Consider the following 14777-nt stretch of genomic DNA (forward strand, 5'->3'; position numbering starts at 1 on the left):
AGCATGGATAATGAATAGTGTAAAAACCTACAGAACAATCATCAAACTGAATATTCCATGAGTGATGTTGTGCATTAAAATCACCAATAATAACGAATTTAGACCTATGATGGGTAAGTTTCTGAAGGTCACGCTTGAGAAAATTCTTATGCTGGCCTATGCATTGGAATGGCAAATAGGCAAAATATATACGTAAGTTGTCCAAATATTGTTTCGACAGAAAATCCAAGAGTTCCAAAACCTTTGGATTCAAATGAAAATAACTGAAATAATTTGCGTCCCTCCAAACCTTATAGTCAGGTTTGAGAGACGTTTCAGTTATAACGGCGATATGCACGTTATGAACTTACAAAAAGTTAAATAGCTCGTCTTCATTATCGGTTCGAGCTTTCCAATTGAAAATATTTAATGATTAAAATCCATTTTTGAATTTTTAAGCCATGACAATATTGTTATCAAAAATTATTCCAAATAATTAAAATTTCCGTTAGAATTGTGTTTGCAAGAATTTTGATTTCGATTTATACCTGCTGCAAAACCAGCATAGGCAGCTCCATTTACTTGCATAAAATTATAAGCAGTAGATATAGATGAAGAATTTGAAGCAGGGGATCTGTTTGTACCTACTGGTACGAATGTAGAATTTTTTCCTCGTTGGCCGTTGTTAACAGCAGAAGAATTATTACCTGGTCGAAAATGAGGAGCGTATCCTGAGCAAAGTCTGAGATCAAATTGAAATCCAAATTAGATGTTGGTGTTTCGCTGATAATGATTACTCAGGTCGCTGTCGTTATAACGGTTAAATAATCAAAATTCAGAGCAAAAAAAAATCTTCCTGTGACATCACATAGAAAACTTTTTCTGCTATCAGTGAGAGTAAACTGAAAATTCAATTTGATATCAATTTTTCCTGTTGATAACAAAACAAGTATTTAATTTGATGTAATGCTAAGGCAATGAAAACAAACCCGCAACAACATATTTCTGAAGAGCAAATGTTTGGTATCAAATTTGTCAATTGCGTAAACTGAAATCAATTTGATTTGAGTTTGATGTTGATATCAAAACTTGATTTCGATTTGCTGTCAGTTTGATGCTGGGCTTTGCTCGGGTTCTTTCCTGTCGCAATCCTAACGAGATTGCAGGATTGCTTTGCATGTCTTACATCCTCAAAACTGGCTTTGCGGTTTCCACCAAAATTTGAACATTTAAATTTCTAGCTAGCTTTTACTAAGACCTTAAGGTTGTTTAGTTCACTACACTTGAAGTGAGCTAAATAAAAATCATTAGAAATCCCGTTGCGCGAATCGCCAAGACAGGATTTCGTTTTGATTACTTGGACTGGCGCAACTTTAAGTAATTTTGATAATTCATACTTGATCTGATCCAGAGATTCACCATTGAGCAGACCTTTCAAGTTTGGTGTCGTTATTGAAGAATTTGTGATACTTGAGAAGACGTTTGAATCCGTCCAAGGTTTCAGCCGATACACGCTACTCACCCTGACGGCCAATTTGCAGTGAAAACTTAAATTTCACGAAGTTCAAAAGATCCGTGCTCTTCGGAAATCGGAAGTGGTCACCACAATTGGGGGAATCTTTTCATTTTTGGCATTAAGCCGGGAATGTTTAATGGTATTTTGCCTGGATGATGAATCATTCTCATCATCCGTGAGCATATAAACTTGATTGTTCAATTGAATTTCATCAGAAGGAGGATCAAGTGAATGCACTTTTTTGCGCTTAGGCGCCATGGCTCCAAATCGACTTCCTAACAGATTACTATAAGATCGAAGAGGAATATTCCAAATCGTTGACCAAGCAGGATTCCCTCGGGTAGAGTTTAAACAAGGTTTGAAGAAGAATAAGAGTCAAACAAGTTAGAAATGTTACTGGTAAATTGAGTACTGAAAAGTGCTGTTTAAATGTTTTGTAGCTTTACGTAGCAATAACACTTCCTTCAGCAAAAAGCACATAGATCAGCACGGCAAGAGAGCACGATGCGGACTGATGGGAAAACTTTTCTATTATACACCCGTATTCTCGTTTTCCTTTGAGCCGGTTTTCACATAAAAAAGTTTCATAGCGTTTATCTCCTTATATGCGGCCTAAATCGTGATTTGAGGGATTGGGTGTTTGAAATCTTTAACCGCGTTTATCTATTTAATTAGAGCCTATCAAAGAAGAGGTGTTCAGGGGTTCGAAACCTTAAATCGTGTATATCTCCATAATTATGGTCTTAATTGCGATTTGTACATCGAGTCAATGAAGGGTGTAAGTTTTAATGCCTGAATTTTTGAAATTTAAACTTTTTTTTTTAAATTTGTTTATATATATTTTAAGCGGTGAACTCTGAAGAGTGATTGATTTTAAGCTTATGGAGCATGGAGAGCGGCTTATTACAGATCATTCGGATGATATCCTTTCCAGTTATTTGTTCCAAAAAATAATTAAGGAACACGGCTAGCTGGATGAATGGAAGATCATATGTTTAAGACGTATTTATCGGAAATCTCAAATCCTTCTTAAGAGCAGTTGTTGTCGTCGTTTGTGAGGTCACTGACAGAAACGCAATCTAGTAACAGCAAGATGAACGAGAACTCGTAATTTGTTTGTGATATATGGAGCTCGGTGGCCTAGTGGTAAACAATTTTGATTATTGAGCACAAAATAATGGGTTCAATCTCAAACTCCTTCACATGATAGAATTTCAATGTGAATCAGATTTCATCTTAATATGAGACAAAGCGTATTGAAATTCGGTTGGAGGTACGAGTCCGTAATAGAAATAATATTCGAGTCTTAGGAAAGACATTTTCGTTGAAAATCTATGACAAATCCCTCTCAAGAGTAGTTTTCATCGTAGTAACAGCAAGTTGAACAGAAACTACGTCGTAAATAAGGAGCTCGGTAGCCGTTTGGCGACAAATTTTGCTTACTGAGCAGAAAATCATGGGTTCATGCCCGAGCTCCTTCACATTATAGAGTTATACTTTAAATCGACTTTGTTTCATAATATGATGTAAAGCGTAACGAAATTCGGTTGGAGGGTCCGGTACGTAAAAGAAGAAAAATGTGACTTTTAGGAAAAACGTGTTGATTGGAGATCCATATCGAATCCTTCTCAAGAGCAGTTGTTGTCATCGTCGGTAAGGTCGCCACCGGGATGATAAAAATATGAACGGAAACTTTTTCGAATTGTTTTGTAATATAAGGAGCTCGGTGGCCTTGTGGCGACTGATTTTGCTTACTGAGCAGAAAACCACGCTATTGAATCATTAGGGCATCTATTCAGTATTCGTTTACCAAAATGAATTCTGCTGCAATCCTAGCCATTTTATCCAACATCCCAGTGATTTCTCGTGGAAGTGCAGAGGTGTTCTCGACTATCATTAAACCGAGTATTACGTCAACATATTCCTACCCATTTCTTTCTTGACCTGCATTCGGACGTAGCCGGCGATCATTATTAACAACTAGTTTTAGATCACTAGTATTTACACATTGAGGATGATTGCTAGTCCCAAGTAACGTCTATTGGTTCTCTGTGTAATCACAGCTAATCTGGCAGTAACGGAGTTGCATCCACGAGCCGGCAATCATGCTCATCATGCTATATGGATCGTGAAAGTTATAGTCAGCGCTGCCGGGATTTTCTGAGGTATAAAATCTCTGATCACGCCTTCCCGAGCAGGAGAAAATAACTAATGAATACCTAATTCTGACGTTATACCAAAGATTGGTATGGATCAGCATCCCGAGCAGGAAAAAATAGCTAACGAATACCCAATTCTGGCCTGATACAAAAATTTGGTATTGGCCAGCATGACATAAGAGGTAAAATATGAAAGAATAATACCAAAAACATTCATGCAAAATACTTTGCGAATAACAAAAATTGATATCTGGATACCAAAATAATACCTCTGTGGTATTGTTTTGGTATTGTATTATCATAATATGGTATTGCTATGGTAGTGTGCAATAATTTCTTTGGTATTATTTTTGGTATTTTACCTCTTATGTCAGGCTCATCCATACCAATTAAAGGTATCGAGATATTCGTTCCTGCTGGGGAACAACCACAACCACATATTCAACAGGTCTTTTAATACTAATCCAATAACTCTTTTCAGTGTTAGTGTCTCGAAACTGAAAGATCACGTTATGTTATTTTAGCATTTATTTGATATTTAACAAAATATTTCGATAACTGACAGCAAAACAGGGCTTTTTTGAGGTAAAATAATGTATCATACCTAATTAAGAAATTCATATGTTATCGGTTGGCTCCCCGAGCAGGAACCAATATCTCGATACCTTAATAAATTGGTATGCATGAGCCTGACATAAGAGGTAAAATACCAAAAAGTAATACCAAAAAAGAATGTTTCCACAATACCATCCCAATACTAAATTATGATAATGCAATACCAAAACAATACCACACAGGTATTCTTTTGGTAGCCAAATATCAATTTTTGTTATTTAAAAAGTATTTTGCATGCTATTTTTTGGTATTATGCTTTGGTATTTTACCTCTTATGTCATGCTGGTCAATACAAATGTTGTTATCAGGTCAGAATTAGGTATTCATTAGTTTTGTTCTCCTGCTCGGGTCTCGGTTCTTGCTCGGGTAGGAATCTTTTCAAATTAGTTTTCAGTATAATTATCATCGCCCATTTCTTCCAGAATGCTAAAAATAAGTCCAAACTGCATCACAAATTTCCTCATCCCTCTGCTGCACCAAACCCGTGTTAAGGTCAACTCAGCCAGCACACAGTGGCGGATGAAGCAGGGTAATTTAAAATTCATAGAATTTTCAATTCACTTGAAATTACTCTCCTCGGTGTTCGCACTATACTCCAGCGGGCTCTGCCATACGGCTACAGATTCGAATAGTCCATACATAGGTCCTACTGTTTGAGTGTTGTAGGTACGTGTAGCTTTTCCATTTCCTTTCCAATCATGAATGGCCTTCCGACGACCGACGACCGACGACGATGGTTGAAAAGCTGTCGATAATGAGAGAGACAGAGAACGTCTAACCATTTCCGGTCATTTGTAGGCAGCTGTGTCTTTGCGCTCAGCCTATCTTTTCTCATCCCGAAAAAGAACAGAAAAGTAGTTGAACGGAACAACGTTAAGCCTACTTACCGAGGAGACTTTTTCGGGAAAGCATTGGTACGTAATTGGGTTGTGGAGGAGGGATCCCCTCCTGGCCAGGGTGTTAAATTCGGAAAGGAAAAGGAAGGGCGAAATGAATTTCATCTTCCTCATCCGGTGTCGGAAATAGAAATCTCTTCCTGCTTTCCTTTTGTGATTTTTGTGTGTGTGAGTGTTTTATGGCAGCAATTTCGATCTTTGTTCTAACACTGAAAAGCACTGGACGACCGTGTGAAACAATAAGATTGCACGCCTAATGACATTAATGGCAATGGCGAAATTGTTCTTCATTCCACTAGGTTTCGTTTGAATGGGAATGAAAGGATGAATTTTTCCTGTGCAGTTAGCGAAGGTTGAGCGATTCTCTTTAAGTGGTGGCGAGGGTTTAATTTATTTGCCGTTGTATTGTTTTAAGCCTTTCGGAATTGTATTGCTTGGTTTGATTGGATGACGATCAACGCGTGTGGTAAGTTGCTAATAAATCAACACGGCCATTAACGCTTTTAACGATTGCACAAAAATAGCAAACCGAAAAACGAGCTCATCCACAACATAAATGGTCACCAACCGAAAGACAAACCATTAAATTAATTACTGTCGTGCCCACTGGAGTCTGCAATTAAATTAAGCCTTCCGTAAATCCAATCAATTAAGCTTCACGTGAAATTCGATTACGCGATAGATTGATCGAGACGTGGGTGAATGAATGAATGGAAAACTTCGAGCAAAATCCACGGAAACCGTTGTTTACATTTAATTTATCACTCATGTTATTGAATTTTGCTACCGGTGACGGGGATTTTGTTTTTGCGGGTTTCAATTATCGGGGCTGATAGCAGTGTTAAGCAATAAAAATGGCTTTTTCAGCACTCATTACTGAAAAGTGGCACTTTTCAACACTGTTTTAATTAATATAATGGCCTACTTTTCATAACTAAAATAAAAGTGTCGAAAAGTATTACTTTTCAGCATACAGTGTCGAACATTTCTACTTTTCGACACACTTTTTAGTGCAAAAAATGTTGAATGCAACTCGTTGCAAAATTTTATTTTGTCTAGACTCGTCGTAACTATCCAACGAGGCTTGCCTATTTTTTCATCATGCGGCAAAGTACCGTAACGGCCTACTTTTCCTAACTATAATAAGTGTGCGAAAATAACTATTTATGCAACAAGTAACAAAAAGAAGATTTATTTAACAAGAGTCGCAACGAGGATTGCCGAGTTGGATAATTACGACGAGTGTTGAAAAAATCGGTTGTTAATGAATTATCCATGAATTTCTAGAAATTTTGACCTGCTCAATGACTAGTTTTTGATGAAATTTGAGGTTGGCCACAACCTAGTGGGCTTGCAGAACCTGTTCCAGGGACATTAGGTGGACATTATAAATCCAGATAATTGACATGGTCTCTAAAGCCATGTCCATTAAATTCTGAGAATTTTGATATGCCGCACGCCTGGTTTTCTTAAAATCATTGATTGGCCACATCCTCTGGGGCATCCGGAACCTGTTGCAGGGAAATTGGGTGATCATTCTCTCTCTTGTCAATTCGTATGATCTTTGATGACACGTCCATAACATTCTGAAAATATTGATATGCCGCATGACTAGTTTTTGTTGAAATTAGAGGTTGGCCACATCCTCCAGGGCTTCCGCAACCTGTTCCAGGGACATTGGATGGTCATTGTTACTCTTTTCAATTGGCATGGTCTCTGATGACATGTCCATATATTTTTTTTTATTTTACTTTATTCGTACAGGCTCAAACGAATAAACTTTACAGAGCCAAGTTATCATTTGCGTTATACATAATTAATGTCTTAAATCTAGAGTTAAAGGAATTGAACCGATTACTTGCGGTCGTCTCGGACACACGAACAAAACAAAAAATAATCACAAGATTAGTCAAACTTATAATCTAAGACTAATAATATTTAAAAAATGTCCACATAATTTTGAAAATGTTGATGGATTCGAAAATCTTTCACAGTGGTTTGTTTACACTTCTATAGAGAACAACTGGTGCATGTTTGATCGAAGTAGTCGATCGTGTTCAGAAATAACGTCAAATGGAACTCGAAGGTAGAAAAAATATTGTGCACAAACACCTGGAAAATTCGGAGTGGTCCGGATCCAAGCTGGCGAAAGTGCTGAAGATGCCGAAAACAACAATTTGTCGAGTGCTCAAAACCAACAAGGAAACCCTGAGTGTGGAATGAAATCAGTGGACCTACGAAAAACTGGAACCAGGTATCGTCAGCTGCGTAGCAAGGTGTTGAGGAGCGTTAAAAGCAACCCCGGTCTTTCGATCCGAGATGTGGCCAGAAGGTACAACGCCAACTTTCAAACAGTGCGGAACGTCCTTGCCAGGGAAAGAAACAAGTCGTGCAAGGTTCTTGTACGACCGTGTTTTGACGAAACACAAAGGCTGCACTTTGATCGATGACGAAACATATGTCAAACTCGATTTTAAGCAGCTTCCCGGTGAAAAGTTTAACATCGCGCCTGGACGTGGGGATTTGCCGCGAAGATTCAAGTTCGTGTTTGCCGACAAGTCCGCAAAGAAAGCCATGATTTTGCAAGCGATTTGCAGTTGTGGCATGAAAACGGAATCATTCGTCACATCCTCGACGATGACATCGCAAGTTTACAACGAAGGATATCTGAAAAAGCGTGTATTGCCGTTCATCCGCAAGCATAGGGGCCAGCTGCCACTACTCCAAGATGGTTCTGGAGTGATATGCTGCGAACAAGATCGATTTTGTCCCCAAGCTAATGAATCCTCCGAATTGCCTGGAATCTCGACCATTCGAAAATTACTGGGCAATATCAAAGCAGCGACTTTGACGAAGCGGCGGAGCAGTCAAGGACATCCAGCAAATGCGGGGAAAATGGAAGAAATGCGCTGATTCCGTTTCCGTTTCCACTGTGCGGACGCTGATGGGCTCCATTAATGCTGTAACAGTGAAGTTTTAATAAAATTACTGTAATACCCAATTCAGTGTATATCATGTGATATACGCTGTCTTGCAATGAGCACTCATACATCTAGTTTTCACTGTAAATCCTATGTATGAGTGCTCATTGCAAGACAGCCTATATTACGTGATATAGGCTGCAATGTGAACGGGGTATAAAGCAACCATTAACGACTTATTGAATCATGAATTACAGTTCTTTTTGTGCGTACGAATTTACTTTTAGTCAGCCTTTATGCCACATGACTAGCTTTTGGTGAAATTAGAGGTTGTCCACATCCTTCAGGGCTTCCGGAAACTGTTCCAGGGACATTGGGTGGCCATTGTCACTCTAGTAAATTAGCATGGTGTCTAATGGCAGGTTCATCTGGTTCTGTTGAAATCAAAGTTTGGCCACTTCCTCCTAGGTTTCTGGAACCTGTACCAGGGACTTTGGGTGGTCAATTCTGGAATTCATGTACGCCATATTTCAGTTCTTATCTAAACCTACAACTTTGCAGAACATTGCTTGGATCTCTCTTATTGACTGATCTTCGTAAAAAGAATGGGTACCTGGGTACTTGGGTACCCCGTAACCCGTTTAAGGGGTAAAAATAGTATATAGCCCCTGATAAGCCCCTTCTTCACCCAAATTTCTTGAAATTTCACCAGATCGTTTGTGTTAGCATTTTACAAGATGTCAGAAAGCTTCATAGCGGTAAACATCACGTACATGATAATTTCTATTCAAACATCAAAATGGGCACCCGGGTACCCCGTCATCCACATTAGGGTTAAGGAGCAAACGACATTTTCAGCTGCCGCTGCCGTTTCGCTTTCGTTGTCATTGAGCTTGTACCATTTAGTCTTGAATCTGCGTTCTATACAGATAAACATTAGTGTATTTTTTAAAATTGCAAAAATTGTTGTATGCATCTCGTTGCAAAACTAGATTTTGTTAGCACTCGTCAAAATTATCCAAATCTGCAAGCCTCGTTGGATAAATGTACGACTCGGGCAGACAAAACTTCATTTTGCAACCTGTTGCATACATAACTTTTTCTTATGATAAATCTAAAGGCACATTTTAGTCACTTTTCAGTTCTTTCTTAAATTGATTTTGGACACTGAAATCAAAATCAAAAGTAAGTCATGAAAACGGATTTGGTTTAAGCAGGGGGTTTGAATCTAGGATTATCCGATGCACTTTTCAGTAAAAAAGGCTAAACATAGATTTTCTATCTGTACGCATCTGTGATGCCAGATTTGAAGACATTTGGAATACTGTGAATACATCTTATGTTTTGTTTGATTGAAGAAGACGTTTGAAGAATTTTTTTAAATTTTACGCTTTTACTCCTTTTTGATAATATTGATTACTAATAATGTTATCAAAATTGTTTTTTTTATAATACTAGAACGAATGTATATGTTAAGGTTAAGGTTAGATTGATCAAAAATTGATTAAACATACAAAGCACTCAGCTGTAGGTGTCATTAGAAAAAGCCAGGTTTTATGAGTCAAACATATGCTTTACATTCTCTTCTTGTTACTTATAAGTACAACACATTATTATATCATCTAGTGATTGTATAATTCCGAAAAACATTTTTTTATAGCTAGTAAGTGGAAGCAACCCTGGAAACAGCACTTTTCAGGAGAAAAGGCTAAACATTGATTTTACTATCTGTACGCATCAGTGATGCCAGATTTTAAGACATTTGGAGTTCTGTGAATACATCTTACTCAGAAAAAAATTCTGAATTTTACTGGTGATGTAAACATCCATGTATTCAAACATTCATGCATGTAAACATCCTTTCCCAATAAACTAGAAGCTTGCAAGAAATGTTGCTTGCAAAGAAAGGCATTTGCATACAATATTCGGAATATTTCATGAAATGTCTCATAACTTCTATAATATAAATATCAATGATGTATGACGCTCCATTTATGTGCATCATAGTGAGAGAAATTTACATTACTTTTTCGAACTGTGTATGTTTTGTTGAATTGAAGAATACGTTTGAAGGCCTATTTTTAATTTGACGCAGACATGATATGATAGAAAAAAAAAAATGATTTTGAATACACTTTACTTTACTAAATATTGATTACGAATAATGTAATCAAAATCGTATTTTTTAATAATACTAGAATGAATAAATATGTTAAAGTTAAGGTTCGATCAAGGGGTTGGCTACTCTACACAGTGTGCCAATATCAAACTTGGACACATCCGAGCGCAGTCAATCTTTTGTAACGTTGGCGGAATTCAGTAGCAAAAATACCTTCCTCTCCACAGGCATGGGCACGTTACTGATCTCGAGGATTCGAGAAGAATACCCGGAGCGCATCATGAACCCGTTCTACGTCGTTCAAAGTCTCTCCCACCGTTTTTTTTTACCGTCCTCAAAAACTTCCGGAAATCACCCAACCAACGCTCAATATAATTTAATACCTTGAATTTCACCCTCACCTTGCTTAGCATCTCTTCCACCTGCAGACGGAACAGATTTGAGTGGTAGAAATATTCCGTTTCCTTCAACCGATTGATTTACTCTACCGTCGGCGGTTTGTACAGCTGCTTCATGGCTTTGAACTTCCGTTGGTGTTCTTCGTCTGTTCGTCGCTTGGAATGGCTTTGCGCTTAGCGCCTTTCGATTCCGAAGATCCGACAGTCGTAACTAGCACAAAGTATCCACCACTTTCTTGACCGCTGTCACTTTTCGGCTCCGGTCGCCCAAAATCGTTATCGTAAATTGAGTTCTCAGGTTTCGAAAAACAAAACAAAATCAAGAGTTGTCAAAATACCGGGCAAACAAAAGTCAGTTCAATTACTTCTTGGCACTGCCGTACCAGCTGCGGCACAGTGAGGTACACTGAGAAAAAAGTTGGCGCAAAACAAGTGTGTAGAGTGACCATCCTTTGGGTTAGATTGATCAAAAAATTGATGAAACATCCAAGGCACTCAGCTGTAGATGGCATTTATAACTTGTTATTTTTCTTTCTTTCTTTTTTTTTATTATAAAATCACATGAAAATCTTGCAATCATAGAATACAAAAAACATGATTAATGCCTTGAGGAGTACAAGCATAGAGGTAACTAAGACTAGAAGGTCCCGAAGAAACGTGCTCAATTTTTGGCTCAGCTCCGGTTCTCTCTTCAGTCCCAAGCTAATCGATGCACCCCTCGAAACATAGGAAAATTCACGAACCCCTTATTTTATCTGTCAAACTTTCACAGCGAATCAAAACAAACATAGGGTAGTACTAGAAATTCGACTAGAATAGGGTGCGTTAATCGATTTGCTTGGGACCAATAGGCTAGTCAAGTAGAGAGCCAATTTGAAATCATTAGTTTCCACTGGTTGGTACAAGTTTGAGATGTAAGGGATTTTAGTTAATTTTGCACTAGATACAAATATTGAAAAAAAAACTGCTGCTGGGTGCTTCTTGCCCAATCAATAAAAACTATATCGGGCTTGCGGATGAATGGCAATTCACGCTTTTTCAGGCATCCTTCGATGTAAACTTGCGATGTCATCGTCGAGGATGTGACGAATGGTTCCGTTTTCAGGTCAAAACTGCACATCGCTTGCCAAATCATAGCCTTCTTCGCAAACTTTTCGGCAAACATGAACTTGAATCTTCGCGACACGTTCAGTCACATTGTAAAACTTTTGACCGGGAAGCTGCTTAAAATCGAGTTTGACATATGTTTCGTCGTCAATCAAAGTGCAGCCCTTGTGTTTCGTCAAAACACGGTCGTACAGGAGCCTTGCCGGTCCGGATGTTTTCTGGCTTTGTACGACTTTTATCCTTCCCTGGCAAGGATGTTCCGCACTATTCGAAAGCTGGCGTAGTACCATCTGACCACATCTCGGATCGAAAGACCGGGGTTGGCTTTAACGAACCTCAACACCTTGCTGCACAGCTGACGACCCAAGGTTCCAGTTTTTTTTTCGTAGGTCCGCTGATTCCTTTCCATACTCAGGGTTTTCTTGTAGGTTTTGAGCACTCGACAAACTGTTGTTTTCGGCATCTTCAGCACTTTAGCCAGCTTGAAACCGGACCACTCCGGAATTTGCAGGTGTTTGTGCGTTATTTAGGAACGCGATCGACTACTTTGATCAAAAGTGCACCAGTTATTCTCTATAGAAGTGTAAACAAACCTTTAGTCTGCATCTATGTGATTCTTAATCTTCTATTCGATCTTCCTTAGTTTGAAGTGGTTAAGACTAGAGTTCTGATGCATCGGCATTATTGGTGTCATTGCTTAATTTTGTTGCGAAGGAATCCAATTTTGACTGACAAAGGGAATAACAACTGATTCCTTGCGATGAAGGAAAAAATAAGAACTGTATCAAAACCGAATACTTCATCATTTCTACGATTAATGCACCATGCACTAACTAAAAAAAGGACACGGGATGTACTATAATAGATAAAATTACTGGTCACAGAGGTTTTATGTCCCATACAGAGAAAAAATACTACATCACTTTTTAATCCATTATGTTTATAAAGTAATTCAATGAAAATCAGCAAACAGACTCCCGCTTTTCTAAATAAATCAACACAACTTGAAGTCGCTGTTGCGAGAAAATGCAGGAAATGATATAAAATTTTCATAAACCCAAAGACATAAATTCTCCCTTGATTATAATTACTCATTTCCAGCTGATTCGCCTGCTACCAGCAATCATTTGCCTGGACCGCCCAGATCCATGCTCCAGCAGAGAAAGCAATAAACCTTAGTAATGCAATGTGGCCCCCAACTGGGATACAGCTTCAGCCAGCAGCCTTTCGCAGGACTTTAAACAGTTACCAGGATCGGTCAGGATGCTGCTGCTGCTGCAACTACTGTTCGCTTGCTGGTCGATGATGATAATTTTTATCGTTCGTCCTTATCTCGTGTCTGCATGACATTTTCATTCGCTCGTCGCCATTACCGCCGCCAACTGCTGAAATAGGACACCGGGGGCCGTTCAATAATTACGTAGGGTGTTAGAAATGTCCAAACGTTCACTCCGTGTAGGAAGGCGGACTCAGGTATATCTTACTTAAGCATGAACAAGTGATACACACGGGAACAAAGTATGGTTTTATTGATCCCGAGTTTCTTGGTTTGAATCCAGTCTGATAGTCTGATGCCTTATGCTATTTCTTTACATGTTTGGTTTAAAATCTAAAAGTTAAATTCATGTATTTCATTCCCGATTTCTACATGGATGATTCATAATTTTGAGAATCTTGGCTGCGTTACGCAAAAATTGCTGGCTATAATAGCCGGCATGGTGTATTTTCAAAACATGAAAACACACTATCTTCATGAAATGAGTAATTTTTCTCATTTTGGAGATTGGATTTGTTCCCATGTACAGATCATACAAAGATAGGTCCCCTTACCTAATATTATATATTCTTTAGTCTTACAATGTAAGATAGGGGGGGTTCAGAATCCCAAATAGAAGTGAATACGTAACTATCGCATGACCCCCCGGCTGATGTACATTTCAGAAAGGCATTATAGCCGGCTTGGGTGCTTTCATTTTTCCTATGGACCGGAGCTTCCGGGGCTCACAACAGCCTTGGCCAGATTTATCAATCACTCAGATGATGGTACTGCTTGGGTACTATATATAGGGGACTTGTGTTTCGCAACGTCACTAGGACTGGGCTAAGTGAATCGATGAATAAAAACCCTTACTTGGAGGCACGTAAATGGCTTTGTGATGGATCTTATTGTAGTGATTGCGGTTTAAGCAGGATTTAAGGTTTTCTTCTTAATTGGAGTGCCGTAAAAAGCTCTCTTAACCAGTGGAGAAATATATCTTCCGGTGTCTCTGGTAGGATAACATTATTAAAAAAAAAATCAGTATCGCTGTGACACCCACCATACAAAATCTTAAATGTCCTTCTTTCGTTTGAGGCTAGCTTGAGGCTTGAAAAATTTCTATCGGGGTTCATTTTCCATCAATTTTTTTTTTGGGCTTCTATTTTGTTTCCTTTGGTTTGTTTTCCGTCGATCTTGTTTTTCGTGCTGAGCACCAATGCTACCGACGCCAGGAAGGTAGCTCCCACACCTGGACCCTACCTATCGACCCATCAACTCATGAACCGGGGACCAACGGCTTTACTTCCCATCCGAGGGAAGGCGTGATCAGAGATGTTATGCCTCAGAACATCCCGCGCCCACTGGGATTGAACCCAGGCGCGCTTACCACTAAACTACCGGCGCCATTTTGGGCTTCAATTGTCGAGAGAGTTAATTTATGGACGTTTATCGTTATAATGCTTTCTGACACCTTGTAAAAAAAATAGGGGGCGACCCCGGTGTAGTGGTTAGCATCCATACCTCTCACGCCAAAGTCACGAGTTCAAATCTCACCCCCGGACAAGTCACGAATGACCCAAGAGCGTTAAAGTGACTATAATAAAAAAAAAAAAACCTTGTAAAATACTAAGATAAACAATCTAGTGAAATTTAAATTTGATCGTAACACCCTTCATGTCATTATATTCCATGCCAATGCAACGAATTGAAAATGTCTACCCAAATAGGGAAGTCCCGGAGGAAGTGGCAAATCTCTGATTTCTTCAAAAATTGACAGTCACTCACTCTGAGTGAACGTTCACGAATCAT

At 38.8% G+C, this 14777-nt stretch overlaps 1 protein-coding gene across 3 annotated transcripts in view; it reads right to left on the reverse strand.

The window, feature by feature from the left end:
* Nucleotides 1-14777, reverse strand: part of Dpp10 (Dipeptidyl peptidase 10) — a 587790-nt gene that overhangs the window by 296900 nt on the left and 276113 nt on the right. The gene's annotated exons all lie outside the window — the stretch shown is intronic.

Source organism: Ochlerotatus camptorhynchus, unplaced genomic scaffold, assembly GCF_037179485.1.
Source record: "Ochlerotatus camptorhynchus isolate MF236.1 unplaced genomic scaffold, CSIRO-AGI_Acam_v1.1 ptg000222l, whole genome shotgun sequence".
NCBI classification, from domain to species: domain Eukaryota; kingdom Metazoa; phylum Arthropoda; class Insecta; order Diptera; family Culicidae; genus Ochlerotatus; species Ochlerotatus camptorhynchus.